The sequence below is a fragment of the Schistocerca nitens genome, chromosome 9 (assembly GCF_023898315.1).
Source record: "Schistocerca nitens isolate TAMUIC-IGC-003100 chromosome 9, iqSchNite1.1, whole genome shotgun sequence".
Taxonomy (NCBI): Eukaryota; Metazoa; Arthropoda; class Insecta; order Orthoptera; family Acrididae; genus Schistocerca; species Schistocerca nitens.
Window position 1 is genome coordinate 63,735,193 of NC_064622.1, and position 16,361 is coordinate 63,751,553.

General features: G+C 45.1%; 1 long non-coding RNA gene across 1 annotated transcript in view; it reads left to right on the forward strand.

Annotated features, from left to right (window-relative positions):
* The window catches only part of LOC126203547 (uncharacterized), a 103,212-nt gene that overhangs the window by 71,173 nt on the left and 15,678 nt on the right, over positions 1-16,361 (forward strand). The window lies entirely within an intron of this gene.

Consider the following 16,361-nt stretch of genomic DNA (forward strand, 5'->3'; position numbering starts at 1 on the left):
TTCTCTTCTTCAGAAACGATTTCCTTGCCATTGCCAATCTATATTTTATATCCTCTCTACTTTGACCATCGTCAGTTATTTTGCTCCCAAATAGCAAAACTGCTTCACTACTTTAAGCGTCTCATTTCCTAATCTAATTCCATCAGTATCACCCGACTTAATTCGACTACATTCCATTATCCTCGTTTTGCTTTTGTTGATGATCATCTTATATCCTCCTTTCAAGACACTGTCCATTCCGTTCAACTGCTCTTCCAGGTCCTTTGCTGTCTCCGACAGAATTACAATGTCATCGGCGAACCTCAAAGTTTTTATTTCTTCTCCATGGATTTTAATACCTACTCCGAATTTTTCTTTTGTTTCCTTTACTGCTTGCTCAATATACAGATTGAATAACATCGGGGAGAGGCTACAACCCTGTCTCACTCCCTTCCCAACCACTGCTTCCCTTTCGTGCCCCTCGACTCTTATAACTGCCATCTGGTTTCTGTACAAATTGTAAATAGCCTTTCGCTCCGTGTATTTTATCCCTGCCACCTTTAGAATTTGAAAGAGAGTATTCCAGTCAACATTGTCAAAAGCGGCCTGAAGGTAACGCAATGAATTGCCGAAACTGGCAGCGAAAATAAAATAACTTCCAAATTGCGTAGCTGTTTGGCGAATTTCATTGTTAAATATTTGACCAGCCGCTGTCCCATGGCCACAATGGATCAACAGAGACTTGTCAAAACCTTTCTCAAATTCTAAAATTGCTACAAACGTAGGTTTTGCTTTGTGCAGGAAAGTCGTATAGCCAGTATGGCCTTGTCCAATCTTATAAACACTACCTGATCAGAAATATCCGGACACCTATTAGTAGATATTAATATGGGGTATGACCACCCTTTGCGTTTATGACGCCTTGATCTCTGTGGGGGACGCATTCAGTGGAGAGTCTGAAAGTGCGTAGAGGAATGGCAGACATTCTTCCTCAAGTATCTTGTAACTAACCTGTTTCTATGGGTTATTACGTTAAGATTAGGGTCGCCACCGACTCTAACCACACAACTAATCAAAGGTTTGGCCGAGTCGGAAATTAAATTAATTTGATCACAGACAAAAAACTCATAAAATGCATACGTCGTTATATTGCTCATAGGGGATGCGATGTAATCAATAGTATAGCCCGTGCACTGTTTACGAGAATCAAACATTTAAAATAAAATAGAAAATGCATCAACAATGTGCATAAGATCAGCTCCCTGCGACACACCTGAAAATAAGACTTAACCTAAAGCATTTGTTTTAAAATAATAGGGGAAACTAATCACTGGACCTGTGCGTAAGGAAACGCGTTGGATGTGCTACCGGAAAGGCTATGAGGCTTAGGTGCAAAAACGTAACCTCGGAGTACAAGAGAAAATTTTAGATAAAATCAGTTATTCCTAAGATATGGATGTGAGGCATGTACACAATTCCTGATAACATTAATTCCTAAAACATTAAAGAAAAGCATTGATACATTCACTGTTATAATCTACACCTAAAATCATTGGTGTGAATCATTCATACAACTGCTGTTGCCTGATAACTGATCACAATAACTCGTGAAACAGTACACGTTTCCCAGTACACCTGCGTGCCCACGTGGTTTGTGGAGACGCAATTTCTAGGTATCGTGGCCTACTTGCAACAATATCACATCACACAATCACGAACAGTTAACATTCTATAAAACAAACACGAGATCGGACAGTTAGTGATGACGGTAGCCTAACAAACTCGAATGTTCAACCACGTGGTTGGCTCCCCACGGACGAAAGATACATAAAGCAAGGAAATTTTACGAGAGGGCGAAGCTATTAATATTTAGGAAAATAAAAGCTTATACAGGCACAGCTGAAGGCAAACAGACATTCATACAGGAGCGAGTGCTCACTTCTTATCGACACCTTTGTGTGGCGCTCTTCCGGCGGATCCAAGTCTGCTATAGAAATTTTCTAAAAGAAAAATCTGCCAAAGTTTTGCATTCCTTGCTGCGACAAGGCAAAGCAATCTTTCGGAGTTGAAAAGCGAGACCAAAAGCTAACAGCTCTCCTCTCGCCAGGTAACAACGCGCCACGTGGACAGTCTAATTCACCCTTCTTCGACTGGGACACAGCTGTGGTCGTTTCCCGTACCGGCGGCAGACTGCCTCCCTTTTTCTTCTCCAGCCTCTTCCACGCTCCGCGTGGCCCGAAAAACCCAAAGAAGCCATTTCCGCCACCAACCTAACGCAGGTGGATTTCTCACAAGTAGCGCAAACATCTTTGCCTTCTTGACCACTACGAGAGTTGGCTATTCTGTACAACTGCTGCTCAATCTGTATGACTATCGCACACTTTCTGCAGCAGACTACGCCACCGTCTAGCAACGTGACACACAACCACATTCATTCAATCACACCACTATGAGAGTTATGAGAAAAGATAAACAAAGAAAAGAAAGAGAAATGGTAGTGAAAATGGGCTACCGGTCTAATAAAAGGTGGCTACAGGACCCTTTCAATCTAAAACAGCCCGCATCTCGTGGTCGTGCGGTAGCGTTCTCGCTTCCCACGCCCGGGTTCCCGGGTTCGATTCCCGGCGGGGTCAGGGATTTTCTCTCCCTCGTGATGGCTGGGTGTTGTGTGCTGTCCTTAGGTTAGTTAGGTTTAAGTAGTTCTAAGTTCTAGGGGACTTATGACCACAGCAGTTGAGTCCCATAGTGCTCAGAGCCATTTGAACCATTTTGAATCTAAAACAGAGAATCTAGTGATGATGGACGCTGTGTTGTGAAGCGAAGTCGACGTTGTAACTGTTTCCAGCAGTTTTCCGTTGAGTTCAAGTATGGATTCCGGGCAGACAAATCCATTGCGAGAATGTTATTGTCCATGAAACATTGTTGCAAAAATTATGCTTCATGATAGGATGCCGGCCGAAGTGGCCGCGCGGTTCTGGCGCTGCAGTCTGGAACCGCGAGACCGCTACGGTCGCAGGTTCGAATCCTGCCTCGGGCATGGATGTGTGTGATGTCCTTAGGTTAGTTAGGTTTAACTAGGTCTAAGTTCTAGGGGACTAATGACCTCAGCAGTTGAGTCCCATAGTGCTCAGAGCCATTTGAACCATGATAGGATGCATTGTCATGCTGATACAATAAACGGTCTTCGAACTTTTCCCCTACTGTACGTAGTACACAATGCTATAAAGTGTTCACATATCTTTCCACATGTTGTGTTTTCTGAAGTACAGTAAGGGGACCACCCCCTAACCACAAGAAACACCCTGATATCGTATCAGCACTTCTTCCGGACTACACTATAGGCACTTCGCGTGATGGCAGGTAATGTTCTGCAGGTGCTCGCCTAACGCAAAGCCATCGGTTTGCCACGTGATATAGACTGATTCACGACTCCAAATCGCTCGTTTCAAGTCATTCTTTGCGAGAGACTGATGGTACTGTAGTTTGGGCCCCTTTCTTTCCAAACAAACCATCCAATCGGCAAACCAGTCAACCAACCAACAAACCAAACAAGCAACCAATCATCGATACATGGCGCCAAGGCGTAACTCTTTACATCGCCTCAGGCGCTGCCTGGCATTTTCACTACAGAAAAGTGTGGATTATGGTGAGTTTTCGACCACTGTAGCCCGACTCCGAAAGCACAGTCATCGTGTCAGCTGGACCGCTGCTACCATTTTGGAATTCACGAGTGATTCCTTCTGTTGGTTTCATGTGATTTTTTTTTTTTTACAACAATCCTCCTCAATGCTCGACGATCTGAATGATCTTGGTTTAGCTGTCGTTGTTCGTTCGCGTTTCCATTCTAGAATAAAATTACCAACAGTCGACTTGGTCAACTTTGTAAGTGTTGAAATGTTCCTATGGATTTGTTACTAGTGTGACATGCAGTCACTAGTTCACGTTCGAAGTCGCTGGTATCTCCTGACCGACCCATGGTGCTGTAACTGCTTTTTAGGGTTCTGTACCTTCCCGCGCACGGGGTCCCGGGTTAGATTCCCGGCGGGGTCAGGGATTTTTCTCTGCCTCGTGATGACTGGGTGTTGTGTGTTCATCATCATTTCATCTTCATTGACTCGCAAGTCGCCGAAGTGGCGTCAACTGAAAAGGACTTGCAATACGGCGGCCGAACTTCCCCGCATGGGACCTCCCGGTCAACAATGCCATACGATCATTTCATTTCATTTTGTACCTCAATGGGTAAAATCGGAACACTTGTAATACCACTATGTTGTCCGTTTATCTGTGTGCCGACTGTTAGAAGCTCCTTTTCTCTGGAACGGACGGAAGTATCAAGTTGACATTTATTCACTGAGGTGAATGTCTCTTTGCCAGAGTACAACATTGAAACTTCTAAGTCAGTCCATTCAAAAGATGCCGCCATTTATGTCTCACATTTTACAAAATGTACAGAGTACTTCCCGTTGGTCTAGAATCATGAAATTGGGCAAAAATGAATGTTTTATAGTACAACAAAAGGAAAAAATCCGAAAGCTACAAATTTGTAATAATATCACAGGGAAAAAAAATTTTGTCGTTTCTTATCTGACTGTCTGTTCGTCCATCGCTTAAGATCCCTTTTTCTGGGCAGACGTATCAAGTTGAAATTTACGCCACATACTACAGCCTAAGGCCCCTCGGCGGTGAGAAAAGTCGAAGATTCTAAGTCATTCCAGTCGAAAGACACGGTCATTTGTGTCAAATATTTTCATTTCATTAGGATATAAAATGTAGACTGGCAATGGCAAGGAAAGCGTTTCTGAAGAAGAGAAATTTGTTAACATCGAGTACTGATTGAAGTGTTAGGAAGTCGTTTCTGAAAGTATTTGTATGGAGTGTAGCCATGTATGGAAGTGAAACATGGACGATAAATAGTTTGGACAAGAAGAGAATAGAAGCTTTCGAAATGTGGTGCTACAGAAGAATGCTGAAGATTAGATGGGTAGATCACGTAACTAATGAGGAGGTATTGAATAGAATTGGGGAGAAGAGAAGTTTGTGGCACAACTTGACTAGAAGAAGGGATGGGTTGGTAGGACATGTTCTGAGGCATCAAGGGATCACCAATTTAGTACTGGAGGGCAGCGTGGAGGGTAAAAATCGTAGAGGGAGACCAAGAAATGAGTACACTAAGGAGATACGGAAGGATGTAGGCTGCAGTAGGTACTGGGCGATGATGAAGCTTGCACACGATAGAGTAGCATGGAGAGCTGCATCAAACCAGTCTCAGGACTGAAGACCACAACAACAACAACATTTTCATTCTAGCAAACGCATTCACTAAGACGTATAGGGTATTTTCTGTTGAACTGGAATTATGAAATTTGGGAAGACGCATTCAGGCTGACTGGGTCGCAATGGCAAAAGTCATACATCAGGCAAGAATCACTCTATTGCTCACATGACGCGTTTCAGAATTTATTCATCATCTGATATCCAGGAGCAACTACTGCGCGTAGATAAGGCATTTCAGGTTGTACAGGGTGTTTCAAAAATGACCGGTATATTTGAAACGGCAACAAAAACTAAACGAGCAGCGATAGAAATACACCGTTTGTTGCAATATGCTTGGGACAACAGTACATTTTCAGGCGGACAAACTTTCGAAATTACAGTAGTTACAATTTTCAACAAAGATGGCGCTGCAAGTGATGTGAAAGATATAGAAGACAACGCAGTCTGTGGGTGCGCCATTCTGTACGTCGTCTTTCTGCTGTAAGCGTGTGCTGTTCACAACGTGCAAGTGTGCTGTAGACAACATGGTTTATTCCTTAGAACAGAGGATTTTTCTGGTGTTGGAATTCCACCGCCTAGAACACAGTGTTGTTGCAACAAGACGAAGTTTTCAACGGAGGTTTAATGTAACCAAAGGACCGAAAAGCGATACAATAAAGGATATGTTTGAAAAATTTCAACGGACTGGGAACGTGACGGATGAACGTGCTGGAAAGGTAGAAAGGTAGGGCGACCGCGTACGGCAACCACAGAGGGCAACGCGCAGCTAGTGCAGCAGGTGATCCAACAGCGGCCTCGGGTTTCCGTTCGCCGTGTTGCAGCTGCGGTCCAAATGACGCCAACGTCCACGTATCGTCTCATGCGCCAGAGTTTACACCTCTATCCATACAAAATTCAAACGCGGCAACCCCTCAGCGCCGCTACCATTGCTGCACGAGAGACATTCGCTAACGATATAGTGCACAGGATTGATGACGGCGATATGCATGTGGGCAGCATTTGGTTTACTGACGAAGCTTATTTTTACCAGAACGGCTTCGTCAATAAACAGAACTGGCGCATATGGGGAACCGAAAAGCCCCATGTTGCAGTCCCATCGTTCCTGCATCCTCAAAAAGTACTGGTCTGGGCCGCCATTTCTTCCAAAGGAATCATTGGCCCATTTTTCAGATCCGAAACGATTACTGCATCACGCTATCTGGACATTCTTCGTGAATTTGTGGCGGTACAGACTGCCTTAGACGACACTGCGAACACCTCGTGGTTTATGCAAGATGGTGCCCGGCCACATCGCACGGCCGACGTCTTTAATTTCCTGAATGAATATTTCGATGATCGTGTGATTGCTTTGGGCTATCCGAAACATACAGGAGGCGGCGTGGATTGGCCTCCCTATTCGCCAGACATGAACCCCTGTGACTTCTTTCTGTGGGGACACTTGAAAGACCAGGTGTACCGCCAGAATCCAGAAACAATTGAACAGCTGAAGCAGTACATCTCATCTGCATGTGAAGCCATTCCGCCAGACACGTTGTCAAAGGTTTCGGGTAATTTCATTCGGAGACTACGCCATATTATTGCTACGCATGGTGGATATGTGGAAAATATCGTACTATAGAGTTTCCCAGACCGCAGCGCCATCTGTTGTTGAAAATTGTAACTACTGTAATTTCGAAAGTTTGTCTGCCTGAAAATGTACTGTTGTCCCAATCTTATTGCAACAAACGGTGTATTTCTATCGCTGCTCGTTTAGTTTTTATTGCCGTTTCAAATATACCGGTCATTTTTGAAACACCCTGTATGTGAAAAACATTCGCAGAATAGTTCAAATGGGACTTAACATCTAAGGTCATCAGTCCCCTAGACTTAGAACTACTTAAACCTAACTAACCTAACATCACACACATCCATGCCAGAGGCACGATTCGAACCTGCTATCGTAGCAGCAGCGCGGTCCCGGACTTAAGCCCCTACAACCGCTCGGCCACAGTGGCCGGCGCAGATTAGTTACGTGCGGTAATCGCTCATGTATATCTCATGATGGATAAATTCCGAAACTCGTCATATCAGGAATAAAGTCAGTCCTTGCCTGATGTTTGACTTTTACCATTGCGACCTCGTCAGACTGAATGAGGAACTACTGATTATTATAGTAATGGTCGCCTGTCTCCTACATGACTTTTTGTCAGATTTATATTATTGAAATTAACCCCTTATCGAAAATCTTGGATTACCCGGGTCCGATATCTCGCCAGTATCAATGTCGATAACAGGCAAAAATGGTCGTGATTCTCGATTCCCGGAGTCGATGAACTCCGTTTACGTAGTTAAGTTTATACGAAACACTAAGTGCAGGAGTCCTACTCGCATCTAGCCAGTAATTTTAACCTTAAAACACAATACCCCCAGCGTCCTTTTATACTGGTGGGTCAGACGATCGTGACATCCACTGGTCAGTTCCGCGTTACATAAGGTGTCCCGGCATTGCTGATGAGATAGACACAGACATCCGTCATCGTTATCCACCTGCCCCCGGTTCACAATGACAAAAAATTAGCTTTCGTAAACGTGAGATCACGTTAAAAAGGTGTAGTATAGTCGGGTTAGGTCTAACGATAGAATAGAAATGTAGCCATTTTATTTTTTACGTGAGGGCTGTTCTAGGAAGGCGCGAGGATTATGGGTTTAAGCTAGGACTGTTGATATTTTTAAAAATATCGGGTATCCGATACATCGATATTTATATTGTATCATTATGCGGCTGCCGACATGTCGAAGAAAAGTGTCGATGTATCATTATATCGACAGAACAAATATCGAAGTCCCGGCCGATAAAAATATCGGCTGCACATTGTAAATATGCCGCCGGGTCTAGAGCTGTATATTTAAGTAATTGATTTATTACTAGATATTCTGTACATCAACAAGCTACTAGCCTGCTTATCCCCCCTTAGAGCAAGAATTGAAACAAAAACGATGCGCATTCAGGCTTGGCGATATCGATTTTGTTAACAATGGTAACTGCATGTAAGTGGCACCGTCGTTCGGTTTCGTCACGTACTGGATTTGTGCAGAACACTTCATGTTGACTTCCCTGTTTTTTCATTTTTGCAAATGCCAGAGACCTAGCTGTTTTCGTGTCAAAATTACATGGTGAAGTTAAACGATCCAGTTTCTGTTAACAGATTACATCAACATTTCCTCTCACACGTCTTCGCCCACAACAAAGATCAATTTGTCATTTATATTTTTGTTCATCATTTCCAGCAGCTCTTTTTGAAGAATGTCGGTGAGAAGAAATAGCATACTTGTTCCGATAAAACTGTTTTCTAGTGCAATTGGTGCTATTTTTTCTCATCGGAAATCTTGTTGTCCCATTCACACCGCCACTCCCCAATGCAGTCAGACTACTTCTCTGTGCCACCTTTACATCTACATCTACATGATTACTCTGCAATTCACATTTAAGTGCTTGGCAGAGGGTTCATCGAACCACAATTATACTCTCTCTCTCTACCATTCCACTCCCGAACAGCGCGCGGAAAAACGAACACCTAAACCTTTCTGTTCGAGCTCTGATTTCTCTTATTTAATTTTATGATCATTCCTACCTATGTAGGTTGGGCTCAACAAAATATTTTTGCATTCGGAAGAGAAAGTTGGTGACTGAAATTTCGTAAATAGATCTCACCGCGACGAAAAACGTCTTTGCTTTAATGACTTCCATCCCAACTCGCGTATCATATCTGCCACACTCTCTCCCCTATTTCGTTATAACACAAAACGATCTGCCCTTTTTTGCACCCTTTCGATGTCCTCCGTCAATCCCATCTGGTAAGGATCCCACACCGCGCAGCAATATTCTAACAGAGGACGAACGAGTGTAGTGTAAGCTGTCTGTCCGCAGCTCGTGCTCGTGCGGTAGCGTTCTCGCTTCCCGCGCCCGCGTTTCCGGGTTCGATTCCCGGCGGCGTCGGGGATTTTCTCTGCCCCGTGATGACTGGGTGTTGTGTGATGTCCTTAGGTTAGTTAGGTTTAAGTAGTTCTAAGTTCTAGGGGACTGATGACCATAGATGTTAAGTCCTACAGTGCTCAGAGCCATTTTTTTTTTTTTTTTGTAAGCCGTCTCTTTAGTGGACTTGTTGCATCTTCTAAGTGTCCTGCCAATGAAACGCAACCTTTAGCTCGCCTTCCCTACAATCTATGTAGTCTTTCCAACTGAAGTTGTTCGTAATTTTTACACCCAGGTACTTAGTTGAATTGACAGCCTTGAGAATTGTACTATTTATCGAGTAATCGAATTCCAACGGATTTCTTTTGGAACTCATGTGGATCACCTCACACTTTTCGTTATTTAGCGTCAACTGCCACCTGCCACACCATACAGCAATCTTTTCTAAATCGCTTTGCAACTGATACTGGTCTTCGGATGACCTTACTAGACGGTAAATTACAGCATCATCTGCGAACAACCTAAGAGAACTGCTCAGATTGTCACCCAGGTCATTTATATAGATCAGGAACAGCAGAGGTCCCAGGACGCTTCCTTGGGGCACACCTGATATCACTTCAGTTTTACTCGATGATTTGCCGTCTATTACTACGAACTGCGACCTTCATGACACAGTCAAAGAGAAATACTGGAAGTGATGAAAGCTCAAAAAGTAGTAAGACTCTTTCAGTGGAAGGAAAATTATATCCTACTACATTTGCAACACAGTAGTTTCAAATATTTACCGATCATTGCGAAAAAAATATGATATAAAATAAAAATATCGGCCTTCAGTATTGCTGTTTCGATATCGAAATCGATATATGGGGGAGAAATATATATGTATATCGATGTCATTTGCGTGAAATATCGGTACATCGATATTTTATCAATAGCCCTAGTTAAAGCAGCGGTGAGAGGCGACGTGTAGCGGTGTCGAATTTAGAAATCTTGTCGTGATATACCGGGTGATCAAAAAGTCAGTATAAATTTGAAAACTTAATAAACCACGGAATAATGTAGATAGAGAGGTAAAAACTGACACACATGCTTGGAATGACATGGAGGTTTGATAGAACCCCCAAAAAAAGAAAGTTCACAAAATGTCCGACAGATGGCGCTGGACAGCAAATCGTCAGTGACTGCGCATGACAATCGTGTATAAAAGGAGCTGTAATGAGAGAGAATCAGATGCGCCAGCAGTCGCAGCGTGCTGACGTTACCTGAAAAGGCGCTTTTAGTGAAGCTGTATTATCGGAATGGGGAATGTGCTAGTTCAGCGTTACGATCCTGTCGCCATAGGAAGGGGATTCGAACGGGTAAAGGTCCGTTGAAAAATGCAGCTGTGGCGAGAATGATTTCGAAGTTCGAAGCCACGTGTTGATTAGACGATAGACCCCGTAGTGGCCGACCGAGCACAAGGCGTAATGCTGCTGAGACAGTTGAGGAAGAAATGGAGACTGTAGAGGGTTCGCCCATGCACGGGGAAGTCAGCGCTCGTGCAGTCGCAAGTCGCAGCGGCATTCCATACACTACTGTTTGGTTGGCACTGAGGCGTACCCTCCGATGCTATCCGTATAAATCCATCGGCATCATGAACTGTTACCTGGCGACTAAGTGAAGCGGAGGGCATCTGCGGTGTGGGCGTATCAAAAGATGGCGGAAGATGACGATTGGTTGAGTAACGTGTTGTGGACCAACAAAGCTCATTTCACGCTCCGAGGGTCTGTCAACGCCCACAACTGCAGAATTGGGGCTACCGGAAGTCCTAGAACTGTCGTGGAAACTCCATTGCACGACGAGAAAGTCACGGTATGGGTTGGATTTACCACATCTACCGTTATCGGGTCTTTTTCCTTCGAGGAAATGAGTGATTCTGGTTTTGTAACTGCTACCGTGGCAGGTGAAAGGTACGCCGATATGTTACAGAATCGCATCATCCCCAGCCTGGCTGATAAACACATGCCTGAACGTACGATGTTTATGCAGGATGGCGCTCCACCTCATACTGCTAGACGCGTGAAAGATCTCGCGCGCGCGTCGTTTGGTGATGATCGGGTGTTCAGCCGCCCCTTTCGTCATGCTTGGCCTCCCAGGTCCCCAGACCTCAGTCCGTGCGATTATTGGCTTTGGGGTTACCTGAAGCCGGAAGTGTATCGTGATCGACCGACATCTCTAAGGTTGCTGAAAGACAACATCCGACGCCAATGTCACTCCATAACTCCGGACATGCTTTACAGTGCTGTTCACAACATTATTCCTCGACCACAGCTATTGTTGAGGAATGATGGTGGACATATTGAGCATTTCCTGTAAGGAACATCATCTTTGCTTTGTCTTACTTTGTTATGCTAATTATTGCTATTCTGATCAGACGAAGCGCCATCTGTCGGACATTTTTTGAACTTTTGTATTTTTTTGGTTCTAACAAAACCCCATGTCATTCCAAGCATGTGTGTCAATTTGTACCTCTCTATCTACATTATTCCATGGTTTATTCAGTTTTCAAATTTATACTGACTTTCTGATCACCCGGTACATCAACCTTGTGATATCGACAAACCGTGTGGTGCAACGCTGTGACCTCACCTGTTCGACACGTCTTTTCCCTCGTAATCTAAACGATGTCGACACAGACAGCGAGACCCGGCGAACGCAACTGACTCGCGGAACGTAGACGAGATAAGAGCGACCGCTGAGTGCCCAGACACAGGTCGGCTACCAGCTGACCTCTGGACAGGACAGCGGCCTGGGAGTGCGCTTTGCTGTCGGCAGCCGCGCAAGGTGGTCGAGGTCGGCTCCGCTGGACGCACACACGCGGTCTGGGAGCCAGACACACATCTGACGTCGCTCGGTGCCAAGAGCCTATGCGCTCGCGTCCGTCGCCTGCCTTCTCGCCTCGCAGCCGCTTCCTTTCGTCGCCTGACAGATCGCTCGCAAACAAGCCTAGCTCGTGGAGTTTCGACGAAGCTCACAATTTGCATCATTGTCGCTAATGACGCTTTTACTACGAGGGCTATTCCGAAAGTAAGGTCCGATAGGTCGCGAAATGGAAACCACGGTAAAAATCAAAAACGTTTTATTTGCAACAGTTAGATACACCTTGCAGCTACTTATCTCCATAGTCGCCGACCCGACTTAGACGTGTATCGTAGCGTTGTACCAACTTTCCCATACCCTCGCTATAGAAGGCAGCCGCCAGTGCTCTCCGCCAATTCTCTACGCTGGCCTACGGCTCGTTGTCTTGTGCCGAAATGTTGTCTTCATAACCAGCGGTTCATGTGACCTGAGCTGAAACTCAGAGGGAGACAATTACGGGCTGTATTGTGGGTAATCTCACATTTCCATTTGAAAACGATGCAGGAGCATCTTCATTGCCCCTGCAGAATGCGGCTGAGAATTGTCTTGAAGACGAAACAGCACGACAGTTATGTAATGTTAGCTGCATAGCTTCAGGGGAAATTTCTCACCAGGCCCCCGTACTTGGCGGCAGACACTATTTTCTAGACATCTTTACGCACTCACTGCGAGCTCAGAAATGAGAAGAGCGACGTGATGCTAACTGGGGTTATACTAGAGACACTACCCAACACATCTGTGCAAAGCTGTATCGGATTTTCATAGTCGTTTCCATTTCGTGACCGATCGGACCTTACTTTCGGAATAGCCCTCGTAGTTTCTAGAACCAAAACATATCGGAAGTTGGCAGAAAAATCAAAGAGATTCTGGTCAGTAAGTACAACAGCGGCAAGACACAATCATTACTAAACTGTGCAATACCAATGGTAATACACGGTTGGATTGGGTTGTTTGGGGGAGGAGACAAGACAGGTCATCACACTATTCGGATTAGGGAAGGACGGGGAAGGAAGTCGGCCGTACCCTTTCAAAGGAACCATCTCGGCATTTGCCTGGAGCGATTTAAGGCAATCGCGGAAAACCTAGATCAGGACGGCCGGACGCGGGATTGAACCGTCGTCCTCCCGAATGCGAGTCCAGTGTGCTAGCCAATACGCCACCTCGCTCGGTAATAAACAATGTTTCAAAAAGAAAATATATATATATATATATATATATATATATATATATATATATATATATATATATATATATATATATTCGAACGCAGCTATCTACACTACTGACCATTAAAATTGCTACACCAAGAAGGAATGCAGATGATAAACGCGTATTCATTGGACAAATATATTATACTAGAACTGCCATGTGATTACATTTTCACGCAATTTTGGGTGCATAGATCCTGAGAAATCAGTACCCAGAACAACCACTTCTGGCCGTAATAACGGCCTTGATACGCCTGGGCATTGAGTCAAACAGAGCTTGGATGGCGTGTACAGGTACAGCTGCCCGTGCAGCTTCAACACGATACCACAGCTCATCAAAAGAAGTGACTGGCGTATTGCGACGAGCCAGTTGCTCAGCCACCATTGACGAGAGGTTTTAAATTGGTGAGAGATCTGGAGAATCTGCTGGACAGAGCAGCAGTCGAACATTTTCTGTATCCAGAAAGGCCCGTACAGGACCTGCAACTTGCGGTCGTACATTATCCTGTCGGGTCATAACACATCTGAAATGTAACGTCCACTGTTCAAAGTGCCGTCAATGCGAACAAGAGGTGACCGAGGCGTGTAAACAATGGCACCCCATACCATCACGCCGGGTGATACGCCAGTATGGCGATGACGAATACACGCTTCCAATGTGCGTTCACCGCGATGACGCCAAACACGGATGCGACCATCATGATGCTGTAAACAGAACCTGGATTCATCCGAAAAAATGACGTTTTGCCATTCGTGCACCCAGGTTTGTCGTCGAGTACACCATCGCAGGCGCTTTTGTCTGTGATGCAGCGTCAAGGGTAACCGCAGCCATGGTCTCCGAATTGAGAGTCCATGCTGCTGCAAACGTCGGCGAACTGTTCGTGCAGATGGTTGTCGTCTTGCAAACGTCCCCATCTGTTAACTCAGGGATCGAGACGTGGCTGCACGATCCGGTACAGCCATGCGGATAAGATGCCTGTTATCTCGACTGCTAGTGATACGAGGCCGTTGGGATCCAGCACGGCGTTCCGTATTACCCTCCCGAACCCACCGATTCCATATTCTGCTAACAGTCATTGGATCTCGACCAACGCGAGCAGCAATGTCGCAATACGATAAACTGCAATCGCGATAGGCTACAATCCCGCCTTTATCAAAGTGGGAAACGTGATGGTACGCATTTCTCCTCCTTACAGGAGGCATCACAAGAACGTTTCACCAGGCAACGCCGGTCAACTGCTGTTTGTGTATGAGAAATCGGTTGGAAACTTTCCTCATGTCAGCACGTTGTAGGTGTCGCCACTGGCGCCAACCTTGTGTGAATGCTGTGGAAAGCTAATCATTTGCATATCGCAGCATCTTCTTCCTGTCGGTTAAATTTCGCTTCTGTAGCACGTCATCTTCGTGGTGTAGCAATTTTAATGGCCAGTAGCGTATTAAACTATAAGACATACAACTATGAAACTTGGGACACTTATTTACGAGTCCCTCAAGTTTAGATTGCAGATATGTCCTTCAACAGCGACACGAACAGTATATCACATCGATAGTCGAATTCCTCCCGTACTTGGGTAAGAACGTATGGTGTTATGGCAGTACGGTTTCGATTCTCCTACTCTTCTAGGTTCTGTGGTAATGTTGGCGCATAAACGTTACCCTTAATGACGAAGTCACAGAGCGTCAAATCCGGTGACAGTGGACGCCAGCTGGAAAATGCCGTGTCGCCGGCTGTTTGACGGCGATCCAACGGCTCGGCAGAGTTTCATTCATTCATTTGGCGACTCCAGTGAAGGGGTGCCCCGTCTTGTTGACGAATGAAACTGTCCTCGTTCGTCATGACACTACTGACCGTTAACCGCGTTTCTATCAAAGAACAATGTGCCGTAAATGGATGAATGGAATATCGCAAAAACATATTGACTTTCGGTGAATCCTGTACATGTTCGGTGCGTGCATGTGGGTTCTGTATGTCCAGAATTCTAACACTGTGCTTGTTTACTTTCCAACTAACGTGGAAAATTTCTACATCACTGAACACGATGCGTTGGACGTAAGAGTTATCATTGTCAATAAGGATCAGAAACTCGTCAGAAAATGCCAGACGGTTGCGTTTGTCGTGACGTAGAGCCTGTAACAGTTGTACCTTGTAATGCTTCATAATCAGTCGTCGTCTCAAAAACACGCCACATTATTGTTATAGGCGGTTGTAGCTCCCGACTGACACGGCGAGTTAATTTTGTAGGACTACGTTGGAAAGCGGTTTGAATTCGTACGACATTTTCATCGGAAATGCCGGCCGGTGTGGCCAAGCGGTTCCAGGAGCGTCAGTCTGGAACCACGCGACCGCTACGGTCGCAGGTTCGAATCCTGCCTCGGGCATGGATGTGTCTGATGTCCTTAGGTTAGTTAGGTTTAAGTAGTTCTAATTTCTAGGGGACTGATGACCTCAGATGTTAAGTCCCATAGTGCTCAGAGCCTTTTTTTTTTCATCGGAAATATGAAGGAGGCGAGTACTCTTTCCTTTACATACACATCCTGCATCTACAAGCTAACGATACCATCTGCGAATTTGCCATTCATTCGGAGGGGTAGTTTTGTACCTAAGCCTGAAACGTCTTATCACTGTAATCACGGATTTACACTTCCCCAACTCGAGAACACAAAAATGATTTCTGCAGCAATTTATGATGGTAACCAAGCAAATAGAACACAACCGTCATCTGTTGTTGTTGTTGTTGTTGTTGTTGTCTTCAGTCCTGAGACAGGTTCGATGCAGCTCTCCATGCTACTCTATCCTGTGCAAGCTGCTTCATCTCCGTTCTTACTGCAACCTACATGCTTCTGAATCTGCTTAGTGTATTCATCTCTTGGTCTCCCTCTACGATTTTTACCCTCCACGCTGCCCTCCAATGCTAAATTTGTGATCCCTTGATGCCCCAGAACATGTCCTACCAACCGGTCCCTTCTTCCTGTCAAGTTGTGCCACAAGCTCCTGTTCTCCCCAATTCTATTCAATACCTCCTCATTAGTTATGTGATCTACCCTATTCA